This window comes from Podarcis cretensis (genome assembly GCF_951804945.1).
Source record: "Podarcis cretensis genome assembly, chromosome: 7".
Taxonomy (NCBI): domain Eukaryota; kingdom Metazoa; phylum Chordata; class Lepidosauria; order Squamata; family Lacertidae; genus Podarcis; species Podarcis cretensis.
This window is the reverse complement of record NC_137176.1, coordinates 79,005,669-79,024,614: the sequence shown is the minus strand read 5'-3', so window position 1 is coordinate 79,024,614 and position 18,946 is coordinate 79,005,669. Positions and strand designations below refer to the sequence as shown.

At 43.5% G+C, this 18,946-nt stretch overlaps 1 long non-coding RNA gene across 1 annotated transcript in view; it reads left to right on the top strand.

The window, feature by feature from the left end:
* The window catches only part of LOC307220609, a 484,995-nt gene that overhangs the window by 316,439 nt on the left and 149,610 nt on the right, over positions 1 to 18,946 (top strand). The window lies entirely within an intron of this gene.

Below are 18,946 nucleotides of genomic sequence, written 5' to 3'. Positions count from 1 at the left end.
TTATTATAAAATGATGATGCCCCGGCTGGCCCTGCCCCTGGGCGTAGGGTACGCACGCTGCCCTAGGTGCCCGATCGGCTTGCTTCACCGCTGTATACGAGTATAAATGGGAGATCTTTATTTGATCATCCCACTCTCACAAATTCCCATTCAGCACTGAAATCCTCGCTTCAGAGCGGTGCTCTGTGTTGCGCCGCTCATATCCCTCTATCTTAAAAGGTAAAGAGTAAAGGGACCCCTGACCATTAGGTTCAGTCGTGGCCGACTTTGGGGTTGCGGCGCTCATCTCACTTTATTGGCCGAGGGAGCCAGCGTGCAGCTTCCGGGTCATGTGGCCAGCATGACTAAGCCGCTTCTGGCGAACCAGAGCAGCGTACGGAAACGCCATTTACCTTCCCACCAGAGTGGTACCTATTTATCTACTTGTACTCTGATGTGCTTTCGAACTGCTAGGTTGGCAGGAGCAGGGACTGAGCAATGGGAGCTCACCCCATCACGGGGATTCGAACCGCCGACCTTCTCATCGGCAAGTCCTAGGCTCTGTGGTTTAACCCACAGCGCCACCCGTGTCCCTATCCCTCTATCTTAACCAGGCCCAATTTCAGCACCCAGCATGGAAGGGCTAATGCTGGAGACCCACAGACAGGGATTTGCAAAGCTGGCATTTTCTCTCATTTTCTATTTTTTTCAGCCTTGTTCAATTCTCCACATTCCCCCCTCAGTCTACAACTTTTTCTTTCTTTCTTTCTTTTTAAAAAAAGAACGAATGAAAATTCACCTGCATTTGGGTGTGGATTTCTCCTAATACACATGTTTTGGTATGCAATTTTGTCAAGTATACACAGTTTGGCAAATAATTACATGATGCATGTTTCTATGTGATTTTTCATTAATGTATGCATTTTACACCATTGCATGCATTTTTGTACACATTACTTGGCACATGACTCCTGTCTCAGTGACATCAACACTGGTGTCAGGTGGTAGAGAACCAACCCGCATGGCAGATTGCCAGGAATGGATAAGACAAGGAAAAGTCCTTACGATCTGCTTTTATTCAGTATTTACAGTATTTACAGTATTTACAGAGGCTTGGAAATATAGCCTCTTGGAACAATGGTGTTGTCCTGAGTAAATCTCCACTCCCTTTCCCTCCCACCTCCTCATTTGTCATCTCTTCTACGGGTGGCGCTGAGGGCCCTTTGCTTCTGAGCCCTTTGCTCTCCTACTTTTAAGGCTTGCCGGGTTCTGGGAGATGGTGAGTCTGGAATACTTTCTAGTGATAACGTGTCAGCCAGCTGCTCCAGCTCTGCCGCCTCCTCGTCTCCCATTATTTCCCAGCTTTCCCCCTCATCTGCCTCTGAGCTGTGATCTCCCTCAAACCCCTGCTGTAATTCTGAACTGTCTTCTTCTCTGGAAGGGTCAGGCTGGGAAGGCGGTCTCCACCGTTCCTCCTCTGCCTAATCCTTGACAACTGGTTTGGTTATGTCCACAGAATGGAAGATGACAGGAACCCCAAGGACATGCTCTACATGCAGCTGGCTTCAGGTGCCAGGCCCACTGGCAGACCAACTCAGCATTACAAATAATAATAGTAATAATTTTATTATTTGTACCCTAGCCATCTGACTGGGTTGCAACAAAACATGCCTCTTTCCTTTTGGTCTCTACAGCTACAGCAGGCGCTGCAACTTTCTGACAGTTTGACTTCACCCCCAAAGGTGCACCCCTCCAGATGTTTTGTACCACAACTCCCATCAGCCCCAGCATGTAGCCTGGGATAATGGGAACTGTTGTCTAAATCATCTGGAAGACACCAGCTTGGGAAAGGCTGGTCTGTATGAATAATTTCTCAGTGCATCGTTGTGGTTTGCATTCCCTTTGTTCTCACGGCCACAAAAAGACCATAGGATGCTCCTCAATCCGTTGATTTCTCTGTTAGGCATCTACTAACGCAGATTCTTTCTTTTAAAGAATCAAGAACTGCAGAAACTACGGCACAGCTTCTGGCAGATCGCCCCTGAAGTGCACACAAAGAAGACATCTGCTTGTCTCCAGACAATACATATGTGCAGCTCAAGACTGAACTGCAATTTTATCTCTCACCATGGGTTTTACTCTTTACTATCAATATTAATGGAGTTTTGCGTTCCACCCATGCACAAATTGAGTGGAGATGAAAAATGGACATTACCTAGTGTTGGTTGACATTTCCTAAGGAATTAGCCGGGTTGTGAACTTGAAATGTGCTTGGTGCCTGCTGCTGTAGTTAGAGAATTTCTTTCTTTAGCTTGATGCTCAGAAGACATTTCTGTGATGGGAAGCTATTAGTTTCACTTTAATGGTATCTTTGCTGTATGTTTGCATCAAGCTGGTGGTTCAACAACAATAACAAAAGGATTGTTGTTTATGTTGAAACAAATTCTTGGATTTTTCTCTTCTTTTTCTGGTGCCAACTTTTTCTGAGCATCCAACTAAGGAGTAAAAATTCTCTAACAGCAACTGTAAATGCTCAGTGGAGACTGAAGTGCTTGGATCTCTGCCAAACATCTAAAAAGTGGCAGAAGAAGAGTACAATTTGAAGTAGAGAAATAGTGGGTGGGAGGAGAGGCTTAACCCTTCCCAAAACAGCTTTCCCTTTGCAGTTGCCTCTCCTTAGCTATCCTCACACCCAGTACAACAAACTCATGCCCCTGCCTTGGGAGGATGGGAGCAGCTAGGAGTTGCAGAGGAAAAGCAGTGGATGGTGGAAGGGTTGAGGTATCACTCCCAACTGCTGCTTCTTCACTTCCAATCATGTGCTCTCTCTCCACTCTGCAGATATTTTACAGTGGTCCAAATTCCCAGGCTTGGGTCTTTATCGAACAACTCCTTCTAGCTTGTGAGTGTCTGAAGATCTTGTTTGAAGAACTGGGAGAGAACAGCCCTCTGTTTGAAGGCATCCTCAGATGAATGGCCCAAGCCTGCTTTATGGATATAGGACCCAAAAAAAGGGATAACAGGAGCCTTGAAGTTAGCTGCTCTGTGGGCAGACAGGACACCAGGTCTTTCCCCATTATGGTAAGACATAACGTCATTGTATTTAATTTATAACAGTTCCCCCCTCTAAATTTGCATTTGTTCACATAAATTAGCATATTTAAATTTTATGTAAGTCTAGTGTCGCCTTTTGCCCTCTACTTTTCTGGTGCATAAGTGGCCACTCTAAAATGCCAATGTAATCTTGGCATATGGCACAAAGCAGCCCTACTTTCAGATGCACATCCTCAGTGAGGTTTTTCTATTGCTCAGATGGCTTCGGAATGCCTTATTCACCTCAGACCTGTCGCTGTTAGTGTAGGGCCTAGCCTAGGAAATGGGGCCTAGTTGCAGGTGGGGAATTAAACTTAAACCATGTCAGGAGTGCGTGCAGCAGCCAGGCCCTATGACCAGTAGGGCTTCGCAGGACTGGGGCCTTCCTAAGTTTGTTCTGGAGAGGCAAGGCACGGCCTCACAGCTGAGGCCACTTGGTAACTCACTGCACCTGGTGGCAAGAGCTGGGAAGGGATATAAGGTCAGCATTTCCCTTTGCCTCTTTGCCACAGCAACACGTTTCCTGCCTTCCTGCATTTGGCTCCTTGCTTCCTGATCCTCGGACCTTGGCTTCTTGACTCCTTGCTTCACGACCCTTGGACCCTTGACTTCGTTGACTCCCTGATTCCTGATTCCTGACCCCTGGCTTTTGGACTCTTGTTCCTGCTCCCACCCCGCCATCTTGCCCCCGGCCCGACGTCCTCAGCCGGGACTTCGATCACCCGTAGACCAGACCATGACACCATGAACAGCTGGAATATTAATAAAATTACAAGTGGCATGATAATGCCCGAGTTTGTTGAGTGGATATGTTCTTCCAAGTGTCTGTGTGGTTTTTTAATTGTTTGGGCAGTGTTGAAAGATGGTTAGACAAATTCATGGAAGGGAAGGCTATCAATGGCTGCCAACCATGACGGTTGTGTTCTGCCTCCTCTGTCGGAGAGTGGTGTTGTGCTCAGGTCTTGTTTGCAGGCTTCCTAAAGGCATCTGGGTGGCCATTGTGAGAACAGAATGCTGGACTTTAGGAGCCATTGGCCTGATCCAGCAGGCTCTTCTTATCTTCTGACATTTCAGGAACAATAACTACAGGAAGCATAGCTTGCTCCTGATATCCCCCCCCCCATTTTTTTATTAGTTTTCTCTTATAACACATAGACAAAAACACAAAAGAAAAACATTACATTTGACACAACATAAAAACTTGACAACAATAAAAACACACAAAATAGAAGAAGAATTTTTTCTTCTTATTCCCTGGTGTATTTACATTGCTAAAAGACTTCCTCGGCACCCTCCAATCTGGATTTCATCCTATTACATATTTAGCAGTTCCCAGTTTCATATTTATAACATCAGTATCTTCATTCATTACAAACTTCTTAACCTTACTTCCAATTGTCATCCATGATCATCTTTATTATTAATCTTTTTCTATCCCTTAGCCTAATCTGTTACTTCTAGGGATTTCCTAATTATCTTATATTACAGTATCTCACTAAATATTCTTTAAATTTCTTCCAGTCTTCTTGTGTTTCCTCCTCTTTCTGGTTGCAGATTCTTCCAGTCAGGTCAGCCAGCTCCAAAAAGTCCATCATCTTCATCTGCCATTCTTCTATTGTCAGTATTTCTTGCAATTTCCAATTTTTGGCTAACAAAGTCTTGCTGCTCCTGATATTGAAAGAGTTGGGGTCATTAAGTCTTGGAACCTTTGGATATTTTGTCAGTTTATACCAATGCTTAGTCCTGTGGACTGCAAGAAGATCAAACCTATCCATTCTTAAGGAAATCAGCCCTGAGTGCTCACTGGAAGGACAGATCCTGAAGCTGAGGCTCCAATACTTTGGCCACCTCATGAGAAGAGAAGACTCCCTGGAAATGATCCTGATGTTGGGAAAGATGGAGGGCACAAGGAGAAGGGGACGACAGAGGACGAGATGGTTGGACAGTGTTCTCAAAGCTACCAGCATGTGTTTGACCAAACTGCGGGAGGCAGTGGAAGACAGGAGTGCCTGGTGTTCTCTGGTCCATGGGGTCACAAAGAGTCGGACACGACTAAACAACTAAACAACAATCCCTATATGAGGCCATCTATCGAACTGTTATATTGATGCGTAATCTAAATGTGTTTAATTAATTAAATAATCACTCCTTCCATATTAGTCCTTCTGCTTTGAAACTTGGGGAAAGTCAGGGAAGAATGCAGCAACACTGCTCCCTCTCTCCAGATACACCCCAACTCTTAAATTCCCACAATTCATGTTTGATCGATCCACTTCTTGCATCTCCTGAATTTTCTTACCACGGCAGCTTCCTTGGTGTTAAGACCAAATGCAAAACGCAAGCAGCGAGTGAACCGAAAACACATCTGAATGAATTTTATTATTACGGTCACAGACCAGTTCCAGCTCACTTACAATATCAGGAAAATCGTAAAACACAACAGGAATACATTGAATTGCTATTGGGTATAACAGAGACAATTCAGATATAGCAACAGTTAAAATATATATATTAAATCTTGATCATTAAAATATAACCTAAAATTGTCATTTAAAATCTTAATCATTTTGGTAGTACAGCTTGTTCCCTAAGTTTTATGGCAGTCGCACAGAATTTGGCCACCCTTAGCGTGATCTCTAGATCCTTGTCCTCTACCAAGAGTATTAGACATTGAAGTTCGGACCCATTTGGAGATTTTTGTATAACAGGAATGATAAATGGAAAACACATCTACTTTTCTCCTGGGTGGCTGGCCTGGGCTTGCCTTTGATGTTGCGTCATTAGAATGCTGAGCCTGTTAGTGGCTCTCCCCAAAAGCATCTGTACCTTTGACTCACCTTTGGTCTTCCAGAATGGCTAGCATTCACTTCCAAACCAGTTCCTGGACCAGTTCCTCTCAGGCTTTCTCTTGTCATCTGGCTAAATGAATGCGCCACTTTTGCAGAGTGGGGGGTAGGGTGGAATCTCGCCTATCCTGTTACAGGGGTCATTTCGTTCCCCCAAATGTCTCTTTCTCAGGGGTGAACTCCGCAGCTTCTGTGTATACAAAAATAGTGAGCAGCGTTCCTCTGACACCCCCACTCCCTCCTCAGAGTGTTACATGGGAAATTTCTAAGAACAAAGGAGCAGAGAGGCACGGGTTGTTTAGGGTCTGGTGCGACTTAGATTAGACACTTTGTTTTCCCCTCTCTGAAGTTGCCTTTAACCTGCTTTGAAGAGGGCTCATTATTCGGCTGCTTTTCCCAGATCCACTCCCACCCCCCACTCCCTGCACCGCCATCTATTTATGTTGCTGGTGACGGCTCTCCTTCGTTTCAGTTAAAAGAAGACGGAGATTTTCCCCATCTTATCTAGCTCATTTCCCAGCTAGACATTGAAACAGCCAAGAATAGCCCTGAAGAACTCTGTCCAGTTAAGAGATCCTGGTATGCTGTAGTAGACAAGGCCATGTTTCAGGAGGAGCAACAGTGCCCATACCTTAGCACAAGGATAGCCAACGTGGCGTCCTCCAGATTTTGAGGAGATATCATCATTCCAGGCCACTGGCAATGTTGGCTGGGGTTGGGAGTTGGAGGCTAGCAAGTTCTGAAGCAGCATCGGTCCTGGTGTTGTCACAGAACACTTTTATGACCTCACATAGAATGGTAGATTACCTGGGATGGGGCCAAAATTCTGGAACTTCTCATCTATATATAATTTTAATTAAATTTTCTGTTTTACAATTTAAAATACTCATTTTACATCCTTAAGATATCAATGACTTCCCTTCTTCTCTTTCCATGGGTCATTTTACATACCTTAAATCTCTGCGTATTTTACAAAAACTGTACCATTCAGTATTCCATTATTGCATCCATCAAAACATATTTACACTGCTGAATTTATCTTAATGCTGCCAGCGTTTTCAGCTGTACACAATTATTTCTCATATATTCAATAAATGTTTTCCAATCTTCTTTAAACGTATGTTCTTCTTGTTCTCTTATTCTATATGTTAAGTCTGCAAGTTGTGCATATTCTGTTAAGTTGCCATTCTTCTTTGGTTGGGACCTCGCTCATTTTCCATTTTTGGGCAAACAAAACACAGGTAGCAGTTGTTGCATACATAAATAACCTTTTTTGACAGCTGGTAATTTCAGTCTGAATTATCCCCAACAGAAAGGACTCTGGGTTTTTTTGGGAAAGTACTTTTAAACATTTTTTTCAATTCATTATGGATCATTTCCAAATACTCTTTTACCTTTTTACAAGTCCACCACATATGAAAGAACGTCCCCAAATTCTGGAACATCCCGCCAGGTTAAATCCTTTCCTCTTCTTTGCAGTTTGCACTTCAAGTAAGTATTATTTCTGGTGGTGTTTGGATCCCAGTGAGTGTGGAGTAGGGTTGAGGGAGAAATTTGATTCAGTTTGCATTTAAAGGCAAAGCTATCTAACTCGGGAGCAGCTGCCGAGACCACATAACACAGGTCTTGAAAGACCTTCATTGACTCCCAGGACGTTTCCGAGCACAATTCAAAGTGTTGGTGTTGACCTTTAAAGCCCTCAACGGCCTCGGCCCAGTATACCTGAAGGAGCGTCTCCACTCCCATCGTCCAACCCGGACACTGAGGTCCAGCGCTGAGGGCCTTCTGGTGGTTCCCTCACTGCGAGAAGCGAAGTTACAGGGAACCAGGCAAAGGGCCTTCTCGGTAGTGCCACGCACCCTGTGGAACGCCCTCCCATCAGATGTCAAGAAAATAAACAACTATCTGACATTTAGAAGACATCTGAAGGCAGCCCTATTTAGGGAAGTTTTTAATAACTGATGTTTTAATGTATTATTAATCTTTTGTTGGAAGCCACCCAGAGTGTCTGGGGAAACCCAGCCAGATGGGCGGGGTATAAATAAATTATTATTATTATTATTATTATTATTATTATTATTATTATTCCAGAACAATATGCAAACCAAAACACAAGCATCCTTTGAAATTCCCAATTCTCTCTCTCTCTCTCTCTCTCTCTCTGTGTGTGTGTGTGTGTGTAAAAACAATGTGGGTGGAATGGGAGTACAGTGGTACCTCGGGTTAAGAACTTAATTCGTTCCGGAGGTCTGTTCTTAACCTCAAACTATTCTTAAACTGAAGCACCACTTTAGCTAATGGGGCCACCGGAGCACAATTTCTATTCTCATCCTGAAGCAAAGTTCTTAACCTGAAGCATTATTTCTGGGTTAGCAGAGTCTGTAACCTGAAGCGCATGTAACCCGAGGTACCACTGTATTGTGGAAAGCCACTGTTTTGACTGAGTTGTAATGTGAATCCTGGAATGATTGGAGGCAGACTCTGACACGATTGCCCTTAATCTTATCTCAAGCCACAGTATGGGAGACTTTTGTCCTTAGATTTCAGCCACCATTGTGTATAGATGCTCAGAGGGATGTGTGGATGCTAAAGAAACACAGAGAGAGAGAGCAATCAGGCTGTTTTGTCACAGGGTATCAGCAGGTGACTTCCTAAAACAACATGGGGGAGATGGAAAATTTGTGGAGACAATGCATGACCTTTCCTTTTTTTTCCACTGAAGGAATGGCCCTGGAGGGGAAAAGGAGACAAATCCTTGACAATACTGACACAATGAACGAGGGTTCAGGGTAAATATCGGGGTTATCACTAAAGGAGGATTAAAAAGAGATTATTCCATTTCATCTCCTAGCAAATGAAGATAATAATGTTGAAAAGAGTTGAATGGGACAGTGTGGGTAAAGAAGAATCAGAAGGAAGGGGGTGTTAGATTCTAATCAGAAACATACTTCAGGCTCAGGAAATGAGCATATTACTCCAAAAAAAGAGAAACAGAACAAGAGCAAATAGGATGAATCTGACCCACAAAGGAAGCTGTAAAATACGATGGAAGGCAAAGGAGGTGCTATTATAATGCAATGTGAAAACTCCAGATGAGGGGACGCAAGCCTGAAATAAACAGTGATTAACCTGGCTTGATTTTAGGAAGCGTAGAAGGCTGCTTTTAATTAATTAATTAATTATAATTAATTTTAATTAATTAATTAAAGAATTTACCAAGCCACTAAAATATTCTTGAGATGGAGCCCTGGGTCTGGCTGCTCCGATCTCTCTTCCACCTTTCCATCTCAAAGAAATGGCCAGACTACCAGGAAAGACAATCAGATAAGGCATTATCAGATAACCTGGCAGACAGGAAAAGCAACAACATTCGAATTTCTGTTGTAGACCGCCTTTTCTGTGATGTAGGTATGATGTTTGAGCGGGTGGTTTTGGGTTACACCCCTTCTGTGATATATGTATGATGTATGGAGGGGTGGTCTTGAGCTCCAGGGAAGGCAATTTAAAATGTCTATATAAGGGCAGGCACACCTTTGTTTTGGTTCCTCCTCCCTCCTGCGTGTGGTGAGTGAGGACTCTGTTGCAATAGTTCAATAAAGATCAGGCTTACTAGCTGCTTTGCTTCTCAGTATTCTCTGGTTGGCCTCTGTTATTTCTCTGACTGATGGAGAACCTACAAAGGGCTCTATAAGGGCTCTTGTGTCCCCCATAAGGGAATAAGGGCAGATTTTTGTTTATTACAATGCATAAACTGCAAATGTGATGGGTGGGTGGGGGAATCCATTGTTGTAGTGGACCAGGGTGCATGGTGTTTCTTTTGCACTGAAATGAATGGAGTGGATAACATATTGGCAATGTAGTTATGTCAGATATGTAATTTTCCCAAGGTTGGACAGCAAAACAGATGACATTGTTTTTGACAGAAGGCAAAATGCAGCAGAACAGAAACAGCTCTGCCTGTTATGAACAGAGGGCGGAACAAAAACGATGCCTTCTTACAGACACAGGGAAAGCATTGTAGGTGAGGGGGAAAAACCTGTGAATTTTTGCAAGCCCCCAACCATTCCACTTAATTTCCACCCTCGCTTCACCTCCAAATGGCTCTGTGGGTCACAGAAGGTAAGAACTCGCATTTCATGATTCTTTTAAGCTATGTTTCCTTTTCGAAACAGAATCAGTAAGTGGGTTTAACAAGAGAGGACCACATGGGGTTGCCCGTGATCTAGCCTTGTCAACCCCAGGACAGACAAGAAGGAAATGCTAAATTGGAGAGTCACGCTGTTTCGTTTCAGTTGCATTCTCCGAAGAGATATTAAGGGGAAGTATCTGTGAATGGGCCTTTCTGTGTAGCTTTAGACCGCCCTGGCAGGGGTTCTTGTAATGAGCTGGTGAAATATGAGATTTGGAAAGGGGATATGGTCGCACGTGTGCAAAGGGGTCTGAATTTGATGGGCAGATTTTGTTCAGAGGGAAGGTGAAGAGGAAGGAAAAATACGGGGAACCTTAAAACTCATAGCATTAAAAAACACCACCCAGGGGTAGGGTGACACACACAGCTAAGCTCTATTAAATTCCCGAGAATATGATCAGAGCCAGTAATGTGGGGTAGAAAATGTTTCAGTGCGTTAGTATTCTGCAGAATTATTTTCGTTCCGTAAGATAATTCATAGCAACAAATGGATGCCAACAAAAACAGCCACCATCACATTTGCTCACAGAGAGAAGCTCTTCTTGTCTGGAGAGGTTGAGCCAGCGCAAACAGGAACTGAGCACGAAGAACAAGAAGCAGTCTCTCACGCAGTGCTGATTTCTGAGAGGATATTAATTCAGATCTGTTGCAGGCACCATAGGAGGTACTGGTGGGCCTGCCGGCATGATTGGCCGCCATGTTGGAGAATGTATTTCACGTACTTGGGGGTACATCAATCTCAGGTCCCACTTCTTCCTCTGTCACCAAGCACTTCGTCCATTGGAAAATGACAATCGCTCCAGTGTCTCCAGTTGAAGGTCAGGCTCTGCTTGCTCCACAGAGCCTTCATCATTCCAACTGCTGCCACTGGACCCAAGAATTGGTCCAATGCAGGCATAGTTAATTGTGGGCTGTTTGCTGATCAGAATACCGGAAAAAGTAACCGGAAGCTTACTGCACCCTATAGCCAGAATTAATGCTGATGGAGCAGACAGCCTACATCCCATAATTCACATGAAAAGGCCATGAGAAGAGACCCTCCTGACATTGATTAGCAATGTTGTGTTATAAGCAGACTTGGCTGCCTTTTGATCCCACATTGTCCGTAGACCTATTTGCTTATTTTCTCGGGCAGCGTATTTGCTTTAACCACACATGGAGTGTGATTGTTTTGACTTCCGAAGGCAATGGTGTCCCTGTTCTGGCTGAGTTTGTAATTTTTGCCTTTGAAATGTCTCTGTTGTGAGGATTTCTTCTGACTCGGAGGAGAGGCCAACATTCCGAGGACTTCTGAAGAGCACGGGAAACTGTCAACGCTAACAGATCTAAATAAGGAAAGCACATGTTGGATTAGAAGTCGAATTTAGTGAATGGATGAACACACTTCAGGAGAAGTGGTGGGGTAGATCCAAGCTGGATCTACTCAAGAGTTGGGGGTTATCTTTTTCTCTACCCCAGTCTGGAGTCCCTCCTTGACAAATTACACCCCCCCCCCTTTTTTAAAGAAAACAAACACACAAGAGTTCTAAATTGGTCCACACATCACTACTTTGAAGAACGTTATCACTGTAGAGATAGAACTTACAAAAGAATGCATGCCGTGTGAACTTGCTGAATTTTAAGGCTTCACACACACCCAAGCCCCGAAGAGCTCTGAATGAATGCAGTCTATCTCCTCTCCTCTCCTTCCCACCCTGGCATTCTCCTTATATGGGTTGCACTTACTAACTGCAACACTTTGGAGACGGTCAGTCTGGCTTTAGACAGACCATTTTTAAAGTTCTTAATTAATTTGGGTGCACCTGACTTGTTCTGTAACAATTTGTAACTGCCTTGACCTGGTGTTGATTTGGCAAAAATTGATAGAAATCAGTTTGATTTGGTTTGTAATTCAGGATTTGAACAAATTGGTAGGAACAGTCCTAATATTTATAATATCATTCTATTAATTAAATGCATACTAGCAATTTGACACTATCATGACCAACATCAACTTCTGGTTTCTAATTCCCAGTATTACAGCCCTCTGCCCCACCTATATTGTCTCCCTTGTCAATTCTTATATCATTTCTGATTCATTCCGTTCTCCACAAGCTCATCTGTTGTCCGCTCTTCATTTTCCTATTTCCTTTTCTCCCCTCTAAGCAAGACATTTCTATGACTGACTGCAGAGCTGCAACAATTAAATACTACCGCTTGAAGTCCATGGTGGCAGAGACATGCTCTTCTGAAAGGCTACCATATGGGCTACATTATGCTCCCTCGCTTCTTTCTTTCCAATGGAAACAACTTGTCAAATGAGAAAACCTCATCCACTTGGGAAGATTAATAATATTTAGGAGAGGCTGGCTTCAATGGTAGTCTATGGCCCTGCTGTTTGAGAGAACACTGCATAGCAGGTACGTAACAAGAATTTCACAGACGCCAATGTGTGTGTTTTTAAAAAAGTATAGATTATGCAATGGTGGTGGTGTAGATAATCTATAAGCTCTACATGGGGCTGTCCCGGAAGACGACTCAGAAACTTCAGTTGGTCCAAAATGCAGGTTCCATTTGTATCTCATATAACCACAAAATTCAAGGTGGTCACACTGGTGTTTATGACTCGGGCCACCAATATCTGAAAGACTGCCTCCTTTCCTACAGACCCTCATGGGTGCTAATATTGGTGAAGGGGCGCTCTTGGTTGTTCCACTACCTTCAGAAGCTTGCGGGTGGCAGCCCAGGGTATTCCCTCTCTATGGAAGTGTGTCTGACACCTTCATTTGACACAGCTTTTGGTACATGCTGAAGACACATCTCTTGACTCTGGCTTTTGACCTTTGCTGTTGGCATCATCTGTCTCAGGAGACAGTGGGAGAGTGTGCCATCAGGGGTGAAGTCAAACTGTCGGAGAGTTACAGTGCCTGGAGAGACCGATACAGGAGAGACATGTTTTGTTGCATCTGGGGCAGATGAAGGCATTTGGTTTTGCTGCTACAAGCGCATCATGGCGTTTCTTCTCTCTGTGCTCCTCCCAGCAGTCCATTGCTATGGATTCATGACCTGAATATCCTTCTTGAGGCCCTACAGTCATCTGTAAAGGATTCCCATATGGCGGAGTTCAGGTTGCCACTTGAGATGCATGTTTTCAAGGCCCACCTTATTTCTGTGAATATGTTTTAAACTGTTTTTAATGTTGTGTTTTAACCAGCCCTCTGACCTTAGGGTGAATAATAATAATAATAAATAATAATAATTTTTTTATTTATATCCCACCCTCCCCAGCCGAAGCCGGGCTCAGAGCGGCTAACAATAGTAAAATGATACAACATTCTAAAATCTTTTCATTATAAAATCAGTTCAAATCAGATTAATGGCAACCATTGGGCTAGAGTTCTGTGAGGATTGCCAGAGGAGGGGGTCAGGCTGTGCCCTGGCCAAAGGCCTGGTGGAACAGCTCTGTCTTGCAGGCCCTGTGGAAAGATGTCAAGTCCCGCAGGGCCCTAGTCTCTTGTGATAGAGCGTTCCACCAGATTGGGGCCACAGCTGAAAAAGCCCTGGCTCTGGTTGAGGTCAGCCTAACCTCCCTGTGGCCCGGGATCTCCAAGATGTTTTTGTTTGAAGATCGTAAGGTCCTCCGTGGGACATACCAGGAGAGGCGGTCCCATAGGTACAAGGGTCCTAGGCCGTATAGGGCTTTAAAGGTTAAAACCAGCACCATAAACCTGACCCTGTACTCCACCGGGAGCCAGTGCAGCTGGTATAGCACTGGGCGAATGGTGGGTAAACAACAACAACAACAACAAGGCAGGGGTAGCCAATCTCTGGTCCTCCCAATGTTGATGGACACTTTCTCTCATCAGCCCCAGCCAGTAAATGCCATTGGTCAGGGATGGCTGGAGTTGTGGTCCAACAACATATTGACGGCACCATGTTGACTACCTCTTTTCTAGTGTTACCATGAGATCTGATGAAAATGTCCAGTTCAAGTTAATTCTGCAGTCTTGCACATGATGGAGGAGTCCCAGCGGACTTCTACAATTAATCTGATTTAGTATTGGTCCCCTTCCAAATTGGTGAGGCCTCTAGGACCTGAAAGCCATAGGGAAAATCTCTGTGAAATATAAACATTCCCCGTGGTTGGACATGAAGTAGATAAAATCTTAGTTTTCCCCTTCAGCTGCAAATGTTGTGGTCTTTTCAACTTCTCCTAGTAAGACCCTTCCTCCTCCTTTTGAATGGTACCATCAAATACTGAATGCTGAAGCAGGGTCTTCTGATGATTTCTAGTTACATGCTCTGAAAGAAAGAAAACTGGAAATGTATTTAAAACAAAACACACACACAAGATGTCCTAGACGTAGGAAGTGTTGTGGTCACCCTTCAACAATATGTGCTGTTCTTGACATTTTGCAGTCTTCTGCAAGGCTGCAAAGCCTTTGTTTGATTATGGAAGTAATTAAATTTAAGAATCATATAAAAACTTGCTAACAAACGACGCAAAATGCATGGCTGCATCAGCTGTTTTGCTTCCCCATGAGCTTTTGCAGAATCCCCAGTTTCCTGGCAGTGCCTTTCTCAGCCGGCTCGGGTCCAGCCATGTCAATTCAACATCAGTAGCGTTGCTTCAAAGGGAAGGGGAAAGAAAAGGAACCCAGTTTGCATCAAAAAGGCCTTTTCTTAAAGGAAACACACAGGGTCTTATATCAGGCTAGTTATAAACTCAGAGGTCAGGGCCTATAGGCAATGGTCAGATATACTGTTAAAGAGCCAATGCTTGTTTGTGGCAGGGTGTCTGTGTGGTGGTCTTCTGAAGGTGACCATTGTTCTGAACTTCTTTCAGAAGACTTTCAGAGGAATTACTAGAAACAGGACAAGTTTTTCTGTTTGTTTTTTTTTTGTTAGAAATTAAGCGCTACCTTTTAGGGTGACCATGTGTCATATTTTGCAAGGGGCAGTCCTCCATTTCAGAGTTCTTCAACCTTGGTTTCCCAAGACATTGCAGGACTACAGTGCCTATCATCTCCATTGAAATTTACAAATCCGATTTCATTATTCTTATTAAGTTCAATAGATATTCTTGAAGTAAAACTTAGTTGAATGTCACCCTCGGTATGTGTTTTTAAATGTGCATCTATTTAAATATGTGCCCTGTTTTGTCTTCTTCTTTGACGATGCTTTTCCTCTCTTTGTTTGGAGATATGTCAGCGGCTGTCCTAATTATTTTCTTCTGCCTTTCATGGCATTTTACAGACATAATTGTGTGCAGCAGCGACAGCTCATGGAGAACTTGCTGGAAAATGTTCCTTTTCCTCGACTGAGTTCTGCTGTCAATGCTCTTGACAGAGGGCATTGTGACATGGCAGTGAGTGAACAAGAGCTGCTATTTCAGCACCTGTGCATTGCACACCTGCTGAATGTCGGATAATCAGCCTTGTGTAACCAACATGCTTAAGTCTAACTAATGCATGAAGGGGTTAATGTCACAGAGTAAGCCATCCCGCCAAGGTAATCAAGCCTATTGTTGTACCACAGTCAACTAGATTGTGTAAATAGGTTTTGAGCTGGCTGCTGCAGCTCAGACCACATGGCTCTTACAAGCCATTATTGTGTTCCTATACCAATAATCTAGAAACTTTGTAACCAAGCCACTTTTTATTGCCTGTGCAACATTTTCTGAATGCTGTATAGAAAAGCACATGAATCTGACCTTTGGAGAATTTGTAAGTGAACAATGACCGGGTCCCTGATGCGACCTCTACGTACAGTATTGGCAGTGCGAGAGCTAATCGCCTTCCAGGGGGCCACAGCACAGCAAGTACATTATTATCTGTTACTTGCTTGTTACTCAAAAAGGTATCCAAGCAACTTGCTACATGTTTAAGAGCAAAAGCTCAGGTGAAAACACATCATTATAAAAGCAAACGAAACATGCTTATGCAGAAACACATGCAATTCATTAAAAAACATACCCAACAAAACAATAGCTGAAAGGATATGAGATTGTTAGGGTTGATTTTTTTTTTTTTTTAGAAAATGAAATGTTTTACATACTGCTTTGTTGTGTTTTATTGTGTTTTACATTTATTTGACCCACCAAGGAGGAGTTTGGACTAAGAATTTATCCTAATTCAAATCCTAACCCTCCACCCACAATTTTTTGAAATTTCACAACTGTATTACCACATCTAAAACAAAATTTGCACTTGTCAAAAGGTACACAACATCTCATTGACTCTCTCACACCCATCCCATCCAATGTGATTTCCCCCCACGCTGACTTACAGTTGTGTAGATCCTTGTGTCTCTGTGTAAAAAGTAACAGATGCTGTTTGAATCCAAATAAAATATCAGACAGACATGCCAACTCCAGTGTTTTGTGAAATTATGCTGCATTGATCCACACCTCCAAGCCTCCTGTCACCCACATGGCACTTCCAAAACAACCTTTTCAGGGTCTAAATCAAAGTACAAATGCTTTGAAAACTACCAGCATTTATTTGGCACCAAAGTTTCAGCTGCATAGCAAACAGAGGTTTTCTTTTATCCATCTCTCTTTTCTTGTTGGTTTACAAAGGGAACTCCATACATTTTAAACAATGATGAGTGAGTTAAAATTGCTATGGGGTTTTTTGGGGTGAGGTGGGGTGGGGTGGTTTAAGGAGGAGGCTAGCAAGCACGATGATTTATAAAGTCTGACCAAAGTAACTGCCTAGTTTCTTCACACATCTGGAAGAGCTCTCTGCTTTTTTTTGCCTTTTTTTTTATCTGTCGCAGCTTTACAAGGGAAGTTGGTTACACAAATAAACAAAAGCATCGATACGGTCATAGAAAGTCTGCATTCGAGATAATCTTACAAAAACAAACCCAGCCTCAATGTGCTTTTGTTTATTGCCTTTGCGCCAATATTATCGACCTTTTCATGTATATTGTAGAGTCATTGCTGCAATGTTGGCAATAGCCTTGTTTTGTGCCTGTAATTTAAAATGTGTTTGTTTGTTCATTCTCTCTCTCTTTCACACACACACACACACACACACACACACACACACACACACAACTCTGCAGCCCACCTGCCAAATTTACATCCCAGTGCTCCAGGTCTGCTTAAGCTGCAGCTGCACAAGAAGAGATGTTCATGTTCCTGTGGCTGAAGCTAATGCCACTGTTGAAAAGAAAACAGAAATGGTGTGGTGTATGGTGGTCCAGTGATGTATGGAAGTGAGAGCTGGACCATAAAGAAGGCTGATTGCCGAAGAACTGATGCTTTTGAATTATGGTCCTGGAGAAGACTCTTGAGAGTCCCATGGACTGCAAGAAGATCAAACCTTTCCATTCTGAAGGAAATCAGCCCTGAGTGCTCACTGGAAGGACAGATCCTGAAGCTGAGGCTTCAATACTTTGGCCACCTCTTGAGCCCCGAAAGAGACCCTGGTGCTGGGAAAGATTGAGGGCAGAAGGAGAAGGGTTCAACAGAGGACGAGATGGTTGGACAGTTTTCTTGAAGCTACCAGCATGAGTTTGACCAAACTGTGGGAGGCAGTGGAAGACAGGAGCGCCTGGCATGCTCTGGTCCATGGGGACACGAAGAGTTGGACACGACTAAACAACAACATGGTGGTCCCAATGCTTCTGGACCTTGCTCCTCAAGATTTATGCCGGCCATTTTGAAATCCGCTTCTGATCATTCTTCATCTATCACGCCGGCCTAAGGAAGTGGTGTGTGTTCTTGCAGCATCACATTCTCACGTTGTATATTCTTGAAAAATTCTCAACCTGCAAGAAACATTTTGTCCCAGAGCACCTGCATTCATGTACTGCGTCACGATACTTTGACCCAAACCTCCACCATTCTTCCCTGCAAACACACATGCTTGAGAACCAATAGTCAAGCAACTGTTCCCCTCATCAAGCGCATCTTCTTTGATGTTAACAGGCAAAGAAAGACAGACAGGATAAGGGGGCTGGCTCTGACCATTCCCCACCCACCCCTGTTACTCATAGTGGCTCACCTGGGGTTCTAGAACCCTAGATTTTCAAGAGGTCTGAAAGGCAGAGGGACTATCCAGAAATACAGGAGACTCTCAACTTCAGAAGTTTGTCCTATGGATTGTGAAGAGCAATCAGAATTGTCATGAGGTCAATGCTAACACACACATCCCCACTCTTTCCTTTCATGCACTAACAGCAGAGAACGTTAATGAAACCAGAGAATCCATGTTGCAATGAAAACGTAATCAAAATGTGACTTTATTTATCGGTTGATCACCCTTCCTCTGAAGGAACCCAGGCCAATGCACATGGTACATGTAAGCAAAACACAATAAGCATGGCTGAAAACAAATGTAAAATAAAAAATTGTGCAATGAGTCCCCCCCCCCAACCGGTTTCCCCTCTCCCTCTCCAAATCTGCTTCAGAAGTTTGGGAGAAGAATGCCTTAGAATGATGCTGAATTCTACCATAGAATCAAAGAACTGTAGAGTTGGAAGGGACCACAGGGATCATCTAGTCTAACCCCCTGCAATGCAGGGATCTTTTCGCCAATTTGGGGCTCGAACCCATGACCTTGCAAACAAGAGTCTCATGCTCTGCCAACTGATCCATCCCATCGGCAACAAGTCATTAAAACACATTTATTCATACACTATTGCCGAAATACTCAGCATGCAAAAATGTACCGTGTCTCTATTTAAAGTGAAAAATAAAACACCATTGTGTGGATAAATAGGAACTCTCTGAAAACTGGATGGGCAGATTTCCAATGCTCAAACTCAAGAAATAGAGACCAAAACTGAATTCCCCCAGCTGGTTTCACACATACCTAGTCTCACAATCTGCAGGGCATGGTGGTGATAG